Source organism: Anomalospiza imberbis, chromosome 1 (genome assembly GCF_031753505.1).
Source record: "Anomalospiza imberbis isolate Cuckoo-Finch-1a 21T00152 chromosome 1, ASM3175350v1, whole genome shotgun sequence".
NCBI lineage: Eukaryota > Metazoa > Chordata > Aves > Passeriformes > Viduidae > Anomalospiza > Anomalospiza imberbis.
In genome coordinates, this window is record NC_089681.1 from 138,049,520 (window position 1) to 138,065,927 (window position 16,408).

The 16,408-nt window shown below is 40.5% G+C and overlaps 3 long non-coding RNA genes across 4 annotated transcripts; 1 reads left to right on the forward strand and 2 right to left on the reverse strand.

Annotated features, from left to right (window-relative positions):
• Positions 1 to 554: 554 nt before the first annotated feature.
• Positions 555 to 5,082, reverse strand: LOC137462685 (uncharacterized). The gene is made up of 2 exons (XR_010993754.1): positions 4,860 to 5,082; positions 555 to 1,124 (listed from the first exon to the last, which is right to left on the reverse strand). It is a non-coding gene; the product is annotated as an uncharacterized lncRNA (long non-coding RNA).
• LOC137462682 (uncharacterized) lies at positions 5,040 to 11,913 on the forward strand. Of its 2 annotated transcripts, none has more exons than XR_010993753.1 (4): positions 5,040 to 5,271; positions 5,504 to 5,588; positions 7,145 to 7,306; positions 7,919 to 8,014. It is a non-coding gene; the product is annotated as an uncharacterized lncRNA (long non-coding RNA). The 2 variants fall into 2 exon arrangements; XR_010993752.1 differs by lacking the exon at positions 7,919 to 8,014 and adding an exon at positions 11,698 to 11,913 and having other exon boundaries at positions 5,058 to 5,271.
• On the reverse strand, positions 9,014 to 12,251 carry LOC137462689 (uncharacterized). Its single transcript, XR_010993756.1, has 2 exons — positions 11,947 to 12,251; positions 9,014 to 10,162 (listed from the first exon to the last, which is right to left on the reverse strand). It is a non-coding gene; the product is annotated as an uncharacterized lncRNA (long non-coding RNA).
• Positions 12,252 to 16,408: the final 4,157 nt, after the last annotated feature.

A 16,408-nucleotide genomic window follows, 5' to 3' on the forward strand; every position in this document is an offset into this window, starting at 1 on the left:
CGACACTGTCACCCAGAGGCTGTCCCAAATATCACAGAGAATTTGTAAACTATGTGTGCTCACAAATTTCCCCAAACCTTTACACGATGTATTCCCTTTTATTTTGTGTGTGTTTCTGTATGGTATGCACAATGCAGCTACCAGCTGATGGGGCTGGGCACTTCCTCCTATACAATGTTAATAATGGGGGAAAATAAACATTGCACACAGCAGTATAAAATGATAATGCAGCCAGTTTCCTAAATGACAGATGAGATAAAGCTTGAGTCTGTAACTCAGGAAACACATCAGCATTTTCATCACACACAGCCTGGACTGCTAGCTATAAACAATAGGCTGAACACGTAAGGGGAGGAAAGGAGAGAATTACTAAGTCTAAACAATTTATCTAAGAGGAGTTAATGAGTTACTTCTGTGTTTCAGTACAAACACAGGGCTTTAGCTCAAATGAGCAGATTCTTTAAGGTAGCATCTACAGAACTGTTAGCAGCAGTGGAAGGAAGGGAGAATGGCAAAAGGGTTGTGCAGAGGAACTTTGTCATTACTTTGAAGAGGGGAACTGCTCCATCCTGGGATAGGTCGGGAGAGGTAAATGTTTATGTGGTTATTTACACTCTTCTCTGACCTTCCACATTGCTTGATTTCAGTGTTTCTTCACTTCCTATTTTATTCTGTCTAGCTCTGAAGATGCTTCCAGAGAAGAGAGTGCACCATATTAAAATGTAGAACTTTTCCAAGGAAAAGAACACAAAATCTCTGAGAATGAGCTATAGTCACCAGTCACATCTGTGTGACAAGTCTCTCTGATGGACAAATATACATAGATGAAATCGTCTGGTGAAGATTTTCTGAGCTCTGTAAATGTGAAGGGGGACAAAGACTGCCCAGAGTCTCATTTATTTATTTTTATCAGGGTAGAGCTTAGCAGCCTTCATCTTGGACCAGCGCCTGTCAGAGCAGCTCCAGCATTAAATGACAGGTCCTGCCCCAAAGTCTGCAAAAGTAGCAAAGGCCTATACAGCCAAGCAGTGAGTAGAGCACCTCAGCCAAGATGATAGCCAGCCCTTTGTCCTTCATCAGGGCTTCATCTGGAGAGAGGTAACAGGCCTGGACTGACAGGTAATCTAAGAAGTGATGGTGAAAAGATGAGTCAGGGTGAATCTCCCAAGGTCTTCCATGGCTTTCTGGGCTTCTCTTTACCTTGAAATCAAGCTTTCACAGTGTGGACCAGGAGGCAGAAATCCACAATAAACCCAATCTAGTCACTATGGCAATCTTGTGGGCCTGGCAGAGACGTGCTGACAAAGCTTCCTGTTAAAAAAGCTGAGGTTGTAGGGCTCCTGACGAGCTGACTCAATAGGAACCTGCCTCCCCCAGGCAGCAGGGAGTGGAGGGAGGCACTTTTTGCCCAGTGAGAAGTGGGGGCACCCACATGACAACAGTGAAGCCAAGTACAATTCTTTGCTTTGAAAGTTTTCAGGATACGTAAATGGAGTTGTCCTTATTCCAGCTGTCTTTCCTCCATGGAAGGCTGGTCCCATTTCTGAGTGCCTATCAGGGAAGCTGGAGAAAATCAGAACTATGACAATACTTGAATAGTTGGCAACCTTCCCATGCTTTCAGATGGCTTTTAAAACATAATGCTTTCGATGCACGCATTGCTAGGTAACACTGAGGCTGAAACTTCAATTTCAAGGTAATTAAGTTATCTGTTCCTCACCATCAGGATTTTACTGACAAGGGCTAAAGGCCCCTGAGAGCCAGAGATCACAGCAGAACAATGGGATTGCGAGGCTGGAAATTTCTGGAGTTCTGTGCATATTTATACACTCACTATGCACCAGCTATTTGTTTTAAAGAAGTGGAGTCTGGAACTGAAACAATGGGTCTCATTAAATTGCCAGAAGGTCAGTAGTGCCTGCCAATTCACAGGCCCTAGCCAGGTGGTTTGAAAAATATCACGAAACTGTGAGGAAGCTGAAGGACTAAAGAGCTTTTCATAAAGCTTTTTTCAGACCCCTGCAAAGCTACCCTACCCCTCTATGGGCAGCAGCCTCTTGCTTGCAGGAGAACCAGTTGTGACTGTCCTCATCCCAGCTGGAGTCTTCACGTGGACTCTGCTGGCTTCTCTGGGGAGTGTTCAAGGGCTGTGTGCTCTTAAACTGACTTATTGGAGGATTCAAGGCTTTTCTTTAGGTGTGTTTAGGGGAGATTGGAGAAAAAGAAATAGTTCTTTGGAGATGAAGTAATGGCAAATATCCTGGAGATGAAAAAGTGAGGCCAAGATTTAGACCTTGACAACCTTGGCAGTGGAATAAACTCTACTATGTAGGATTTGAATAAATGCATAATGCTATTTTATGATCCCTTGAAAGAGGAAAACTGTCTTGCCAGCACAAAAATTCTCCTATCGACAGTATTGAATGTTTCAACAGAAAAGCCTTAATGAAGTGAAAGCCAAGAGCATTAGGGATGTTGAGGCCTATTTTCCCCTGCTTTTAGAAGCAGCATGAGTTGGTGAAAAGAGACACTGTGTACCAAAGTTTTTCTGGCTGTAAATATCTAAGAAATATTTTCTAGCTTGTAAGGAGAATTCATACTTTGGGACAAAGGCTTTGCCAAAAAAACATACCAAGAAAGCTTAGAATTATGTTCTAATTTGCAAGATTTTGATTGTTCTGCCAGATGGTAGGACTTTTTACTGTGCTGTAAGGTAGGTTGAACAGCAAATACAGGAATAGTGGAATATGGCTTAGAGATCAAATATTATGAAAATCTATCAGATCAAAATTGCTTAAAACTTTTAATAAAAGTATGACTATCATCTCAATGAGTGACTAGTGACCTGATTTAGATTTTAGTGCATGATGAATCTGTAATTCTGACCATATGACATTAAAGATGGAAGTTCTTTTAGAATGTGTAGCATATGGAAATATTTCACCAAGATCCTTCTCCTTAGAGAACCCCGGAAGAACAGTTCTGCCTTCTCCTGCCTCTCCATTAGCCCTCCCCATGCCCTGTTCCCACTGCATAGACTCCCATGTAAGAATCTGTAGCAAGATGTCACAAACACTCTATTACTCTACTCCAGTGTGAGAATCTTCTATGAAAAAATAATTAAAGCCATATATTGCCAGTGGGGTCTAATGGAGCTTGTGATTGTTCTCAGATGAGCTTAATGAGATAGTAAACAATACTCCTATGCCTAAGTACAATATAATACAATATTCTGTGCCTAAATACAAAGGGGGGAGGGGGGAAGGAGAAAGCATGGAAAGATGTAGAAAGATTAAGACCAAACATTAGAGAAGAAACAAGTAAAATTTATGGCTTGCAACCACTTCACAAAGGGTCATCATGAGCCGTCACTTTTCCTACCAGGAAATTAAACTGAATACATTTTCAGGAATAATTCACCTCCAAGGACTTTTACGTGGTATTAAGCCAGACTCTGATCACCTACCATCATTATTTAGGCAGTGAAAAAACATGTGAGTGTTTAGTCTTGGCAGGGGGAATTAACATTGCTGAAATTAGGTGCACAGGATTCTGCAGTCACTGCAGGGACTGAGTACCTCTGCAGACCTATGTAGAGAATGTGAATGAAATGCTTTTTCCTTTGTTTAAGTGGGGAGCTTGCTCTCTTATGTAGGTTGATGTAAGGCTCCTGTATGTGGAACAAAGTGTTCTGGGACCAGACAACATCAAAAACTACTTCTTTGGATGTATCTGATGTGCCTGAGGCTTGGCTCCATTTGGAATTGGTGTCTTGATGATTTGGAGTTAACTGCATCTGTTTTTTTCAGGGTAGGTGCCCATTTGCTGTGAAGAATGTGATGGCATTTGCTTACCTTGGAGCTGATCAGGACTGCTTATAGGCAGGTATGTGGGTAGAAGGGTAATTCCTAAGAAACTTATACACCCCCAGGCTAGTGGTTTTACCATAAAAGTCCAGGACACCAATGAAGAAAATGTTTTGGGGCCAAACCCAGGAATTCCTGAGGTTGATGCAAATTCTTTCTTTAGGGTCAAGAGATTGCAAAGTGGACCTTTTCTCTTTCACTTGGAAGGAAGGCAGGAACAGAAGGTGTTGAAGGTGCAGTGCATTGCTTTCTATAAAGGGAAAAAAGAGCTGAAAGGTTTTCCTTTGTAATTGTGTTTCAAGTGGCTTTAAGAGTGTACCTTCCTAGCCATCTAACCTCTTACTGCCATAGTGTCTGAATGTCTTATATGAATTTATTGCAATGGTGGTATATTTGTGGTTGAGTTTATTATTTAAAGCCTTATTTTAAAGGACTTAGACTGTCATTAAGATGAGATGTGTGTGAATGAAGCCAGCAGGATTTGTCTAGTAATGGTGTGTGGTACTGTAACGATTTGTTTCCTGTGTGCCAGCTTTAACAGAGAAAAGTTGGAATGATTTCGGAGAAAGGACAAATGAAATGACAATACGTTAAAGCCAGTTTTGAAGAGATTCAAGTTACATTGACCACTTTAGAGATTTTTGTATTTTGTCTTGTGAGGAGGAGTCTATTTCTCTGACAGCCTCCTATGCCTCCATGGTCTCTGCTCCTGTCTGTCTGCCTAGTGGATACTTAATTGTATGTGAATATTTTAACAGGAAAACATAGTGTATGGCTAAACTGGGTCAAAGAAGATTTATGCAGCTCTCCCATATAATTTACAGGAAAAGCCTATGAAAAGAAATCCTTTCTTGCTTTCCTGCTGCTTAAGTGGATGAAATGATTGTCTTTCTTGCCCCTATTTTATTCAGAATATTTATGGATATGTTTACTTATTAATGAAATTTCTTAGAAACAGATGTAAGACCTACTTCCATTCTCCTAACCACTTACAGTAACTATATCAACTTTCTGGATCCGTTGCCTACTCGGAGACTGTGAGTTCCAGGAAAACCCATGTGAGTGTTAGCAGGGAGAATTATTTCTTCAGTATGCATAAGGCAATGCTTTTTCCAAAAACTTTTGGTCTTGATAGATAGATGCCATAGCTCTCCATATACTCCTGTGCCCCTCCAGGGCCTCTTTGTGCAGTACAAGAGTTAGTGGTGTGTCAGACAGTGACATGGGACATGTGTGGCACATGGAGCAGGGAGGACTGAAGCAGCTCCTTTACATCTGCACAAATCCACAGCCATTCACAAGTGGCACATGTGGCCATGGAGCTGGAGGGGGAATATGAGATTGTCTTGAATGAACCATGAAAAAAAACCTAAATGCAAGTGTCTGCTATGCTGTAGCAGAACAGGTGAGTGTGCTGTGAAACTGAAGGTGTCACGAGTGCTGCTTCACAAGCAGCTCTGTAAGCCGTGCAGTGCAGTCATACAGACCTTGGCTTTCGTGGATTAATGCTGAAATTTTCAGAATATTCTAGGGAATTTGAGTAACTACTCCCAAAGCACTCATGAGAGAATTGTCTATGCTTTTCCTGCCAGAATGAATGGAAAATGTTCTTCTTTTCTGTGTTCTGGTTGACACAGAAGTAAACCTCTTTAGAGCTGGGGAGCGTGACGATGAGCCTTCCATGGAAGCATGAACTTCAGATGAGCTCCTCGGGGGCACCAGGTAACTGAAACATAGAAACAGTACACAGGCATATGGTAAGTGAAAACCAAACTTTGTAGCCCAAGTAATTTCCACAGGAATGAGCAGAGGGACTAAAACTTTAGTGGTAGGGAAAACATAATGGAAATATGGAGAGGAGATAAAATAGAGAGGAAAACCAGATTATAGTGTAGGGAAAAAAAGCTGATGGAAAGCTTTCCAAGCAGAGAGTTGGCTGAAAGGAGGTTTGGAGCTGTGACAGAAGAATCTAATTCCACTTTGACTCTTATTCTATTCAGGAAGACAGGCAGTTATAAATTATTTCTAAATCGGGAGGTTTGCATCATAGGAATATTTTATTTTCTCCTCAGAAAAGAAAAGAAAAAGACTCGGTTTGGTTCAAATAGCTCAGGTCAAATAGATAAAAAATATTTATCAAGAGTTTGCTACTTGTGTCTTTACAGTGTGCCCTTGCTGGGGTTTATCAATGCCAAGAGCATATCATAATTCTAGAAGAAAGGAGGCAAGGGAGACCTAATAAATAACTTACAGGGAAATTTATGCTTCCAGCCACCTGCTACCCAGTCAGCTGTGTTAATGCCTGGCAAAATCGAAGTCCCTGTGAGATTTCCTGTCTCCTGAATATTAGTTTCCCCTGTAGTAGGTAGATACCTCTCTAATGGATTTCTGGCCACCTGCAGACCTGTCCAGCTGGGTAAATTGCATTGCATTGTAATGAACCTGCTTAAGCAACCAGGAGGAAAGTTGCTTCAAAATTATTTCCATAATGGGAAAACAACCCCCTTAATTAAAATATTATGCTCTTAAGTATCAAATAGAACAGTTAGAAACCCAAAAACACTTAATAGGAGCTTGCCTTTTTGTCCTGTCTTAAATGGTAATGAGTGCAGCTGATGATACCATTGCCGCTCATACATTACCAGGACATACTAAGTTGTGTGATCTGTGTAGTGAGACATATGGGGACATTGCAAGCATTATCTGGACATGCTGTTGGGATATTTTATTAAAATACATTTTCTAGACACTGTGTTATGCACCTGGAGCCTAATGTATTCATAGTTAATAAATTCTAATGGATATATAAATGCGCAGAGAATGTAAGGTCAGTGAGCAGGTAGATGTGTCCCATAAATAGCACACTCCAGAGTTTTTTCTCTGTGTGATGACAAATCTCACCCTCCTTTTATTTTCACCCTCCCCACACTAAAATACTCCTCCTGGGAAAAGTAGCAGAGGGATCCAATGAATATGTGATTCATGGAAACATCAAGGAGGAATGGAAAGGATAATCTAGTTTTTCACATTGCCATGTGACTTGTCACAGAGAATACTGTCACTGGAAAATCCTGACAGAAAATAAGGAGGTTTTCCAAGCATGGCAAAGGTGATAGACAGGGACAGACATGTCTCACCAGAACAGCTGAGAAGGTGCTGGCCTTACTGGAAAAACCCTGCCTTGTAGTTTTCTGTTACAGTTTTATTATTGCAGATCTTTGTTTTAATCTGTGTCTTACAAAATGAAATGGTCCTTATCTTTCATCCCCATCTTGTAGGGATGGAACTGAGCTGCTATTACCAGGCAGGCACTGGATACTGTAGCTGCAGTCACTGGAGCTGTGGGATTTCTCCTTCAGCACCACACACTGTATGGTTACAAGTCCCTGCAGAGTCTGTTAGGGAACATACATTTATCTGCAAGTGCATGCTGTAAACTGGTAAGTTTGACTTTCCAAAATTAAGAGGAGGAGAGTTTTCCAGAGGCTCGATCTGGGCATCACTTAATTTGCCTTGTGATGCCTCAGAGGGGCTGGGGTCCTCGTCTTCTCTGCTGGCTCTCCCAGCAGCCAGGATCCTGGGGTGACTTTGGGTGGAAGAGATGGCTTGTGAGGTGGAAAAGGTCTTATATTTGCAAAGAGGAAGCTACTTTGCCACTTTTTTCATAATCATAAGAAAGTGAGAAGAAAGATTGGAAGTATGAACTTTGCTGCCCCTTAGGTGTGACAAAATCACTTTATAGCCCTGATAAATACCTGACTCCTCTGTGTGTTATTGCACTGGAGCTGGTGCTTTTGCTTTTGGCTCTGGTTGAGTAAATATCATGATTCTGTCTAGGTTTGCCATCCTTCTAGCTCCTCTTGAGTTTCTAAAAGAACCTCTGTGCTGAGGCATTTGTCACTGAGCACATACTCCTGAACCCCAGCATGAAACAGTCATCAGTTAGTGACAGCTACTGCAAACAAAATTCGTGCCAATTCCAACTTTGAAAATTAAAATATAGTTTTTTAACTATCATTTCTGAGACTCTTCCCCTTTTGTGATTTTTCTAGGGCTACATGAAATGTGGTTAATTAACCTGCTATCACCTTATTTTCCATGAATCCACAGTCCCATTATCTACTTGGTATGCTGAAGCTTTTCAGTGATGTATGTTCTTCCCTGTGCAGACATTTTATTTAACCTCTTGGAAATCTACTGAGTTAATTCAGTTTTGCATGAGTTGTTTTGGCTTTTTTTTTTCCTTGTGTGCTGGTATTCCTAGTCTTAGTTAGTGGTCCTACTATTAATTTTGAAGCAGAAAAGCTTCAAAATTAATTTGAAGCTTTATTGTAAGATTACTGTAAGATGCCCTGGATGGTCACTCTTCAGTTTGATTCTTAACCCTCGTCTGGACTTGTCCATGCTTTTGTGGAAAGAAAGGCTTCTCTGTCTTTGCAGAACATACCTTAAAATACCTCACTAACCAACATTTTTTTCTTAGATCTTAGGGATCTGTTCTATGTTTTCAGTGAAAAGGAAAAGTACAAAAGGAGGAAATTTGCATTTAATAAAGAGGCTATGAAAAATTGAAGCTTGAAAATGTCCTCCTGCTTGAGGGAACCCTAGGATAGTGAAATAAATAGGTAAAATTTAGATAAAATGGAGAAAGATAGCTACCACTGCAATGCAGTGAAATGGAATTAAGAAGTCTGAGTGATTCTTTCTTGTAAAGGTCAACATCATTGACTGAATTTTTGTGAACCTAATAAATTCTAAGATATGCTATAAATAGGAGCATCTCAAGGGCAATACTTAAGTCATTCAATTGAAAAATGGGACAAAATAAATAGTAAAATGATAATGAGAAATGGCAAATCAAGTTAAAATGGTACGTTTAGACCTGGCTTTCTTGATAATACAATTTTAAAATGTTACCAAATCAATTCTTATTTAGAATGCATTTTGGAAAGAAATTAATTTACTTTGGATACAAACCAGGTTTCTATACAGGTTTTCAGTGATGCCAACATTATGTGTATTTGATTATTTCTAAAGGCTGTCAGAACAGTGAAAATGTCTATTTACATATTTGCAATTTGATATGAATTTTGATCTGTAAATTCAACATTTTATAAGAAAATGAACTAATGTATTACCACACTACATTCACTGTAGAATGACAATATTTTATTTTAATTTTCACTGATAAAAGTACAATTTATTAGTAAGGAGGATAATTGGTAACAGGCTTGTAATAAATATTGTCAAACTGTTTTTTTTTAAATCAAGAATTCAGGGAATTCATATAGTTAATACCTTGTAGGGGATCAAAACAAATTATCATGGTGGTCCATTCCTATTTTAAATTATATTCATAGCTTTATAGAAAATGGTCACCAATTTTATATTAATGTATAATGTTTATTTTTATTCTATGAATCAGACTTGAGGCTTATCTTTTTTCAGGAAGAAGAGTGTCAGTTCTCAGCATCCAAAAATGTTCTGTTCCCAGCTCCTGTAAAAGCTCCTGTTGTGCGTTTCATCCCGACTGTGAAAATTTCATTGTCCCGAGATCACATCGTGACTCAGAGATTGAGTTTGTCTTTGATGAATCTGGGGCTTGATCAAGTAATTGTATTATCAGGAGATGAACAGGAGCTGGAGAAGGGATTTGAGCTGGTGGCTGCTCTCTGCATCAGTGCAGATGATGGCAGCTGCCTCCCGGCCTGGCTGGCTCCTCGCTGTGTTCTGCCTCCACTGATGATGCTCCAGCTTCACCAGCCAGCCAGGAACACCCTGCCCTCAGCAGAGCACAGGCTTTGACAGGCATCTGTCAGATGGAGAGCTAAAATTCAAACAAACAGGGGCAGCCCTGGGTCTGTAGGTGTATATTTTACAAAGCTGTCTCTGATAATAGTTTATATAATATTTAGCCACTTTTCTGAGCTAGTGCTCACTGGTCAGAGTGATGAAGGACAACATCCAGGTCATCTCTGTAAGCTGAACTGTCATGTTAAACTGCATCAGAAGAAAAATGGGAAGCTGTGGACATATTTTCTATTATATAATCTACTTCCTTGGTTTTGAGATCTTTTTCATTCCCCTGTCCCTCAGATAGATATGCTATACTTCCAAATTAATGCTTTGTGACTACAGCTTCAGCCTTTTTCCACTTGTTTGTCTGCTGGGAACGAACGCAGCAGATCAAGGTAAAGCAATAACAGGAAAGCATCTAAGCTTAGAAGCACAATAACCAGAGGCACTCTCACAGAGCAAGTGGTAAGGTCATGGAGAAGTCACAAGGAGGGCAGGACCTAAAAGAAAAAAGGACTGAAACAGGATATGTACACAGAAACAATGCTGATAACATCTTTGTCTTGTGTTCAAAGCACTCTGGCCCCTAACAAACAAGAGCAGTGTGACTCGATGGGTAGGAAATAAGGGATGGAAGAGTAGCAGGTGGCTCTGAGCACCTGTAATTCTTGTCTAGCAGAAGTCAGGGTGGTGATGGAGACTTGCTTACTCAGGTCAAAAGGATTCAGGATGCCAGCAGACATGCAAGGGGTAGCAAAATGCCTGAGAGCACTGGGGGAAACAGCTGAAGCAGCTGTTGGTGTTGCAGGAGCAGAGGACCAGGACAAGCATCTGGCAAGCATCAAACCAGCAGCAAATGATACCAGTTAGACTGGCTCTCTTGTCCCCCACACTGGAAACCTTTAGTCAAGCAAATATCTTTGTGAGTATAACTGTGTGAGTGAGTTTTACTTTATTTCTGTGTACTGAAGGTCTTATGAGGTCAACCAACAATAAGCTAGGGGTTCTTAAGCTCTGTAACATGAAGTCAAGACTGACTAGGACAGAAAAAAATGTGAAATAAGTTGTTTTAGTTTAACCTTGCTAGGTAGCTCAGACTCACACAGGCCCTGGCTCACTCCCCCACAGCAGCTGGGCGAGGGCACCAGAAGGGCAATGGTGAGAAAACTCATACAGTGCTACATCAGCACAACAGACCCCAGATACATCCAGACTCCAGTGGAGTTTGCCTGTTAGATACATCTTGTACAGCCCTCCCACTAAAAATGGGCTTTTTTGCTTTTGAAAACTTGTAGATTTTTTATCTTTAGGGCAATTGCAATGAGGTACTCCAAAAGAGAAAATAAATACTCAAACTGCTACTTTCCAGCTTGTTTTGAGGAACCTAACAGCTAGACAGAGCTGTGCTGTATAATTATGGTATCCAAGATAGATGAACCTAAATAGTTTTTGTATAGATTTCTGAAAGATCAATATTGCTGCTTCTTTTTTAAGCCTCTCCTGTGACATAGATAGATACATAGCTAGAAAAGTTGTATATTTGGCTGCTGCAGATGTGGGAGAATTTCTGACAGGTTCCCTAAACATACTGGAAGAAAAAATTAGACCTTTCATTATATTCTCTGACATGGAAAAGTTTAAGATGTTACCTACAAATGTAATGTACTGGTTTCTTCTATAAAAGTGGTCTAGCTTTTGGAGGAAAGAAGGTCCTCTAAGTGTATGATACTTGGATCCCTAAGCTTGTACCTAATAATTTGAAGGGGTGTTGGTAATGATGGGTGATTTCCTTTCTCTTTTACAAACCCCAGGGACAACAGAAGTGAAGGTCATCATCCAATATGTGCTTTTGTTTCCAAGACCTATCATATATTTTCTTGGCATCTGAATTTTAACAACAAGCTAAAATGCAGTTTGAATCCCACTGTTCTTTTTCCTTCATAGGGGGAATACAGAGGACCAGAAAACAATGCCAGGAAACCCCTGCATTTATTTTTAGGCCTATTCGTTAACGGCTTTCCCTCCTCCCCTCCAGACAAACTCCTGCTGAAACTGGTGACTGAGGATTGCAAAACCTGCCCCTTTCTTGCTGTGTGCTCTGCTCTTGGCTGATCTGAGGGCCTGGAGAAGTTCAACAGTTCAGTGAAGCAAATAGCAACCCCCTCCCCACAAGGGCAATGCACTGCCCACATGAAACTGTGATTGTGATTAAAACAGAAAAGTGGTAGCTGGAAAGAATCTAAATGCACATTTCCTCCTGTCGCTGTGTGGTTTTTGCACTTACCAGATGGCAGTTTCATACTTGCTGTGAATCCTTCTGTGTGCCCTGTGGGCAAAAAGGGCAGTCCTGCCTTTCTCCCTCTCTGCTCATCTCCTTGCTGGCTCCTTTGGGCACGATCTGGCAGAAAATTTAGCTCCCAAAAAAGGCACAAAGAGCTGAAAGAGCAGCTGTGGCCTTGCTGACTGTGTGGGTGCACAAGTGGCAATGCCAGTGCCAGCAGCAGGGTGGGAGCCTGCACCCAGGGATGCTGGGATGGTGGGATAACACTTGGTTGGTGGCCATGCAGTCTTCAGTTGGCTTAAACAATTTGAGATATATGGTCAGGTAAGAGCTGGTAATGTGAATTACTGGGAGGTCTGTAGCCCCACAGGATTTCAGCAGTAGATGCCAATTAAAGGATCAAAGAGCAAAGAATCAAATGCCAAAATTAGGTGGTGATATTTGCAAGAGAGAATGATTAGAATAGTGAGGTGCTAATTTATGCAGCTGGAAGAGAACTTTAGAGAACCAACAGGTATGGGTGAAGTAAAAATAATTAAAATTATATTTAATGAGTGAAGTAGGAAAGCAGGTTTAGCACTCCTTGCTCTCTGAGGAAATGGGAAGAAAAATAAATGAGAGTGAATAGAGAAGATAAATAAGAAAAAAGTAGTTAATGGAGGAAAAATGAAAATCACTAATTTTTTCCTTTGTCTAATGGTATTATAGAAAGAAATAAGAAAAATATAATTGTAACATTAGGGGAATTTCATATTGCTTGATGATGAAGCCATCTCAGCTCCAACAGTATTTGATCATCTGGATAGACATTGGTAGGAAAATCCTCTGTCAAAATTAATCAGTTTTAAGGAAGCAAGGTTGAAAAAGCTGTTCTGTAAATGTTCATCTGTAGCTAAGGTAAAATTTGCTTTTTCTGGCTGTATAGCACCATATTTCTGCCAGTATGTTGTGGAAAAGCATCTGGCTTATTCTTGCTCACAGAAAAAGACATAACAGTGCATTGTATTGTATGGTGAAACTACTGACTTGAGCATCTGTTGCAGTTAGGGAGGAATTTATTAATATATTAATATAAATGCCATATGGCTTATGGAGGGTTTCTTGCTCTTAAAATTCCTGCTATTTATATAGGGCTGGACAAATGTAACCAGCAAGTTCCTCCAGTTGTTGAAGCATTGCAATCTTTTGTGTGCACTGGGAGGGTGAGAGCCCTGAGACAATGCTGATGGCATGGAGAGAGGCAGTGCCAGAACTGGCGACAGAAAAGAAAGCTCTTGATTTCCTGACTACAGCATTTTGCATTAACCTAATATCTTTCTTGAAAAAAAATTGACACTAAGAAAACTGGAAGGTTGTACTCTGCTAAATTAAAATTTATTAGCATGAGAAGCCAGTGGGAAAAATGTCAGCCAGGTCTGAGTGCTCAGCTGTTTGCATTGCATTTCTTCAAGGGGGAGAAAATCCTTCCTTGCAGAGGCACAAAAGTGCCTCAATAGCTACAGGCACCCTTCCATAGCTCGTGCCTGTGTTCCCAATGCTCCCCACACCCTGAATCCTTGTCTCTGAATACCATCTGAAGAAGGTATCTCATTCATCAGAGGAGAACGTGAGTTTCAGGCAGTGTCTGGCAATTGCTTGGCCGTAGGTAGTGTAGTTCAGCTATAGGTGTGTGCATGTGATTGCTCCATACAAACCCTTAGATCCTGCATCCTGGTTTTTCTGGCAGGATCAGCACCTGTCCTTATCTCCTGGGCACCAGAAGGCTCTGCAGCTCAGACGCCCAGCATCACAGACTGCCAGTTCTGCCAGCCAGCCTGTACAAGGGCTTCTTGCTGGTTTATTCCTCAAGTCTCTTTGGAGGTGGCCTTCTCTCACTCTGATGGCAGCAGTCCCAGGTGCAGATACCTATCTTAAGCTTTGTCTGATGTCTCCAGACTTTGGTGCTTCTAGGCAAACAACCTGTGTGTACCTGAAGTGTGCTCGGCCACACTGGTCTCTTTGTCCATAGAGAAGCAGTGTGTGTGTGAGGAGGGAGGGTAATTAATGTGGAACTTATACAACACTTTCCTTGAGCTCTGAGTATGTATTTATCTGTATTTATCTGGTGGTTTCCTGTCAGTGAGTTCTCTCATCTCTCTTAGGGAGGACAGAGACCACCATAACATCCTCCTAGCCCTCTCAACTTCAAAAGCATTATACAGAATTTATACTTTGCATGTTTTAAAACACAGTTAAAGGTATGATTTGTTCTGTCTATGGTCTGTCTAGAATTGCTGTCTGCCACAGAGTATTCTTATTAATGTATAATTAATATTAACTAACATGGGTTGCAAAGAACCAGAAAGGCTGTAATGGTGTTTAGGGAATTCTGGAGACACAGAATGCTTGCAAAGAGAAATTTATTATTGTCTTTCCTGATAAAGTGATTTTTCATGTGTGAACATACAGTGTCACACAGAAATACAAGTTAACAACAAATATTGTGTTGTGGTTTAACCCCTGCCAGCAACTAAGCACCACAAAGCCACTCACCCACACACCTCTGCCTCTGGGTAGGGAGAATTGGAAGAAAAATTAAAACTTGTGGGTTGAGATGAGAACAGTTTAATAATTGAAACAAAGTAAAACATAATGCTACTAACAACACAAATGAAAACAACAACAATAATTGTAATGGAAAAGAGGGAGAGAGAGGAATAAAACTTGAAAACAACATGTGATGCACAGTGCAATTCCTCACTACCCGCTGACAAATGCCCAGCCCGTCCCTGAGCAGCAACCTTTGGTTCCCGGACAACTCCCTCAAGTTTATATACTGAGCACCATGTTCTGTGGCGTGAAACATCTCTGTGGCCAGTTTGGATCAGGTGTCCTGGCTGTGCACTTTCCAGGCCTCTTGCACACTTGCTCGCTGGCAGAACATGAAAAACGGAAAAGTTCTGGATTTAGAGTGAGTGCCACAAGCAACAACTAAACTATTAGTGTGTTATTGACATTATTCTCTACTAAATTCAAAATACAGCAGTGTACCAACTACAAAGAAGAAAATGAACTCCATCCCAGCCCTAATCAGGTATGCATACGTACACATAGGTGTGAACTTTATCAGAGATTTTAAAAGAGAACTCTACAGTGTAATTTCCTGTTTAGAAGAGAACTAAGAGGTTATCAGTCATATATATGAACACAAATACTTTGAATTAAAAGAAATAAAACATTATCAAACTAGAATAAAATGTTTGTTTATTTCAGGCAAAATTTGAAGGAAAAATTAAACCATATTAGTACTGTGAGTTGGGCTGTGTACAATTACATTATGATGTTGGCAATTGATAGATTTCTATAGTTTTAGCTGAGATCTTAAATTTTTATCTCCTCAATTTTAACCATACAGGAGTATTTGTTCTTTCTTATAGCTCACAGCTGAATTTACCTTGCTAGGTTAAATAATCTAACATTTACTGTGTTCAGAAAATAGTTAGAGAGAGCTGGAAGCAGTTCTACAGCTGATAAACGTCCATTATGCTGTTAGTGATAAAGCAAAGACTTCTTGATTTTTAACATACACAAGTTGTAACTACTATGCTGTTATTGCATATGGGGCATTTGTTACAAAGCTGAGCCAGTTTGCCTTCAGTAATCAATCATTTGCTGTGAGAGGTTTCATTTCTTGTTTGAAGCTGCTGCTGTAAGTGTCTCTCTGAGACAGGATGCTAGACTTGATAGAAACATAGAAACTGCCAGGTCAGTTCAGCCTGCAAACTTTGCAAAATACCATAGGAGTATTTTTAACCAAGCCTCAGCACGACTCTCACGACTGCACCTATGATACTGCATGACAAAAATTAGGCTTGATTGCAGTTTCTTTTTATCATGGTATAGTTTTTTGTCTGCAATAGTAACTTTTTTCCCAGTGTGAATGGCGAACATAGAATAATGTTCACTTCTAAATAGGTTTGATCAGTGAGAGAGACAGAGGCACAGAGGCTGTGCTCCATTTGGCTCAACTGAAGTCATCCCATGAGTCCTCAGCAATTCTCTGCCTTTCTTATGTCTTTTTCATGTTCCCTCTGGTTCCCATAGAAAACCAGCAGAAACTAAACCAGCTTTTTACTGAATCTCTGGCTTCCATGCATAGCTCTTTCATGATCCTGCTGATGTATTTATTGGCCTTTGGAGATTAAGCGAGGCACAAATAACACATATAGCTTTTGGAGGTGAATTCCTTTATTCTGGCCATGTCTGGACCAGAGTTTAAATAGTTGAGCTCACACTAGCTCAACTTATTAGTAGTAGTATTAAAATCAGAACCTCTAATGTCATTGTACAGCTTGATTGGTTCAAAAACTCAAGAGGCTTGTTTTAACTAACACTTTTACTGGTGCTCTTCTGAGCCTGTAGGTGCAAAAGCTTTGACTTTTGTTGGGTTTCTTCTCTGCAAAGAGAGCTGGAAGTGTCCCTGTGC